General features: G+C 38.6%; 1 protein-coding gene across 1 annotated transcript in view; it reads left to right on the top strand.

Moving 5' to 3' along the window:
• Positions 1-3180, top strand: part of LOC115230958 (filaggrin-2) — a 7800-nt gene extending 4620 nt beyond the window's left edge. Inside the window, exon 2 of the transcript XR_004997604.1 lies at positions 3138-3180. The gene's annotated coding sequence lies outside the window, so the exon portion shown is untranslated. The remainder of the gene's footprint in view (positions 1-3137) is intronic.
• Positions 3181-4293: the final 1113 nt, after the last annotated feature.

The following is a 4293-nucleotide window of genomic DNA, read 5'->3' as shown; positions in this document are numbered from 1 at the left end:
TATTTACACTCGACCAATGTTTTGATGGGAATCTTCCAACAGTATTCCCTCTGCTGATAGTTATGTACGCATTCAACGACAGGGGGATTCTCTGTATTTATTCCACGACAGTCTTGTTTCCTAATGGCATTGTATAATGTTTTTGCAACAGCGTCATGTCACAGCACTTTGATGACATTTCCGGACAGCTGCTAATCCCAAGTGTGATGTCTTCCACAGAAATATGACATAATCTACATTTTCGGTTGCATCTTAGAACTCTAAAGGCTCCATCATCTCTTTTAATTGTTAGATAATTAGCAACAATTCCTTCTTCTTGGATTGAAAATGCATAGCCTTCGAAATACGATGTAATGTAGCGCTCACGAGTTCACGGGCGGCTGCACTTGTGTTGTTATTACTGTCTTCAAGTCTTCGGAAAACATAACCATGCTTAGTCTTTTTTTCGTATGCTGAATTGTACAAGAGGTTATCAGGAAGAGAGATCTTCCCGAGGAGCTCGCTGCCGACACGTAGAATGTTGTTGTCACCCCTTTTTGTTGTAAGTGAGTGTATTTCTTTTTTGCTGCTGTCCGAGAGATTTATACGACATCAGAAAGCTGTGTGCGCTGATCTCAAGCCTCTACCTCCTCCTTTGTCTCTTCTTTAGTAGAGTCTGTCGATGTCATTATTTCTGTGGAAGTTTCCAACTGATGTTAGTATCTTGCAGGTTTTAATGTCTATGGAGTGGATTTCGTCGACAGGCATGTTATGTATGCCAAATGTTGGAATCACCACTGGTACTGCAAATGGTGCTACCTCCTTGGAATATTCCCTTTGGAATATTTATAACATTGGAGGCGATCGTTCCGCTCTCAGTTGTGTCAGAATTATTGTCCAGGTCTTTGTTAAACTCTCAATAACAGCAAGTAAGGCAGCAGGGACTTTTGCCACACGTAGACACTTCAACAGTCACGAAGAGGGAACAGAGTCGAACGCCTGCTGTCGCAAGGCTACTTACGGTGTTTTCTTACAAGTTTATCAATCAAATGTTATTCGTCCCAACCCCACACTCCCTTCTTTCCTCCTACTTGCCTCTCGTCGTTGGCCTCGCAATGATCCGGGAAGAATTGGTTGAGGCGGTTTGTTTGCTGTTGGTTACATAAAGTCTAGGCAAGCGATGGGGCTATAGCTTTCCACCAACTCGATGGTTTCATTCTTGGCCACAAGATTCGGCCGTGCCATTTTGCAAGCCAATTTGATACATCAGTATGACTTTCCATAGTCCTTTTCAATATACATATTAAGGATTTTCTTCTGTAAACTGTCATCTTGTTGTACCAATATTCAACTGTTAGCTCTCTTCCTGTTGCCTTCCCATTATGCAGTTTGATTACAGCTCTGACGAAAGTTTCTCCGTCTGTTGTTTATGTTTTACAGTATTCTCTCCTAACTGAATTGAGCCAGGATGCCAGAAGAGTAAATTCCTCTTTTCATTCCAGATTTTAGACTAGAATAATTCAAGATCTTGAGAAAGGGTGTTTCTTAACAGCAATGGTTTCCTCCCTCACCTCTCTGTATAATGTGTTTGGCTTCGAAGCAAGTTTGTTCTTTATATTGGTTCGTTTGAGAATTTCCTTACGGTAGCCGAGTTTTCTACTCAGCGTCCCGAGTTCGTCCCATTTAGAGTATTTCGAGTTCGTGCCAAGAGCCTAGTGTGAAGAGTCACTGTAGAGTTTTGTTAATTTACTCCTAAGATGTAATTGATGAGGTGTTAACTCATTACTTCCCATCTGTTTTATTATCGTGATTAACCGTCCAATATGGCGGTACAGATTGTTAGTGTCTTCTTAGGTCTTGTCTTCCATCTGGCTTGCTTCCGCTCAGTAAATTCATTACCATGTATACTGCAGACTTCTCGCAGGTGTTCTTTAAGAATTATAGCAATTACGTAAATGAAGGTAATTAACATCAAATGATTCCACGTACTCTCCAGTGATATCGTCGATAACTTTCAACATTAGAACAGTTGAATTTTTCCGAAATCTTGTTGAAAATTTGCTCAACGAGAGTTTCAAAAAAGTAGAAAAGATGGATATATTCCACAGTTGTCTCTCAACTCAGCTATATTTGGAGAAACACGAGAATTTAGTGATGGCGGCAGCTGCTTGTTTTCATTATTTCTCCCTCTCTTCTCTGGCAGATTTTTGGCAAGTTCTCAGTGTTTTCAGAAAATCGATAAGCATCACAAAAACAAGCTCTTTACTCTCTTTTACTCTTTTACTCTTTTACTTGTTTCAGTCATTTTGACTGTGGCCATGCTGGAGCACCGCCTTTAGTCGAGCAAATCGACCCCGGGACTTATTCTTTGTAAGCCCAGTACTTATTCTATCGGTCTCTTTTGCCGAACCGCTAAGTGACGGGGACGTAAACACACCAGCATCGCTTGTCAAGCAATGCTAGGGGGACAAACACAGCAGACACACACACACATACATACATATATATACATATATACGACAGGCTTCTTTCAGTTTCCGTCTACCAAATCCACTCACAAGGCATTGGTCGGCCCGGGGCTATAGCAGAAGACACTTGCCCAAGATGCCACGCAGTGGGACTGAACTCGGGACCATGTGGTTGGTTAGCAAGCTACTTACCACACAGCTACTCCTACGCCTTTTATTTTTAAAGCCATTTATTTTTAAAGAAAATTGTTTGTTGGTGAAAGTGTTTCGCTGTAAAGGGTGTTTAACTTGAGCTGAGTTTCACCCCCAGTATTTTCAGTCAGTTCCTACTTCTAATAGAAAGATTATCACAGACTTTTTCTGAGCACCGAAGTAGATCTTACTTTAGATGTTGAGTCTGAGCAAAATGAGAAGTGTACTTATGTCTTCAGAGGTAGCTTACTGGCTAATCGGTAGTTGTTGTTGTTAGTTTCAGCCATGATTGTACTGACGGAATTCCTCGTGGTACAAGACATATTAAAAAAACAAAAACAAAAAAACTCTCATACAGTTTACATCAACAGAATTTTAAAAACTTCGAGGAACGTGAAATAAATCGTATTTCAAAGGTAGAACTCGAAGTAGATAAAGCTATCCATAAAGGGTTTTAAATATTAGCTTGAAAGAACCCAAGTATTTAAACGCTATTACACACACACACACACACACACACACACACACACAAACACACACACACACACACACACATTATTTTAGCTATATTACATTACAGACAGACAGACACACACACACGTGTCACAGTTAGACGCTCGTGAAGAATGTAAAGTCTTTGCCGTTTCGAGCCATTGCTATTCGTTGGTAAGTAAAAAGTATTTCTATTACTATAATTGGAGAAATAAACCAGTTACTGATGTAAACCGGTGGAGTCGGCATAACTGTACAAGAAAGTATTAAAAACAATTTTAAAAGGACCTCTACTCCTGCACATCTGATTCTAACGGTGTCATAGTGTATGTATGTATGTATGTATGTATGTATGTATGTATGTATGTATGTATGTATGTATGTATGTATGTATGTATGTATGCATGCATGCATGTATGTACGTATGTATGTATGCATACATGCATGTATGTACGTATGTATGTATGTATGCCTGTGTATATGTATGTATGTATGTATGTATGTATGTATGTATCTATGTATGTTTGTATGTATGCATGTAAGTATGTATGTATGCATGTATGTATGTATGTATGTATGTATATGTATGTATGTATGTATGTATGTATGTATGTATGTATGTATGTATGTATGTATGTATGTATGTTTGAGCATAAATCCCAATTTCAGAAGTATAGAAGAAATTGCTAATAAAACTAGTTTACTGTTCCAAGGGAAATAACTCAAAATATATCTTGTAGAGTTATTGTCCTTACATTAACTGCCGTGCATGAAATTTTTTTTCAAATAATAATTATTTATTTGATTACAATGGAATAAATCGAAAGAGTATTTTACGGATATTATTTTATATAGAATGTTGTACGCAGTAATATGGCGATTCGAAACTAAATACTTTATAAAGTTCTTCAATCTGCCGTTCAACTATTTCTTGTGATGCTTAGAACTTTTCGTTTATCAGTGTCTCAGCTCTTTCACAATGCTGCATTCTTTGTCATGTCTTAGATTTTAGATCTTTCCATTTTCGGTGTTTTAGCTGTTTATATTATGTCACGGTTCAACTGCTCTTCCTTGAGTCGTACAGACTCACAGGACAGGTTTCTATGACGTAAATGTTTCTCACCTGGACGGGACGCCGATCCCTCGCCGGATTACTCATTTT

Source organism: Octopus sinensis, unplaced genomic scaffold (assembly GCF_006345805.1).
Source record: "Octopus sinensis unplaced genomic scaffold, ASM634580v1 Contig16919, whole genome shotgun sequence".
Classification (NCBI taxonomy): Eukaryota; Metazoa; Mollusca; class Cephalopoda; order Octopoda; family Octopodidae; genus Octopus; species Octopus sinensis.
Note: the sequence above shows the minus strand (reverse complement) of the source record. Positions and strands in the feature narration are given on the sequence as shown.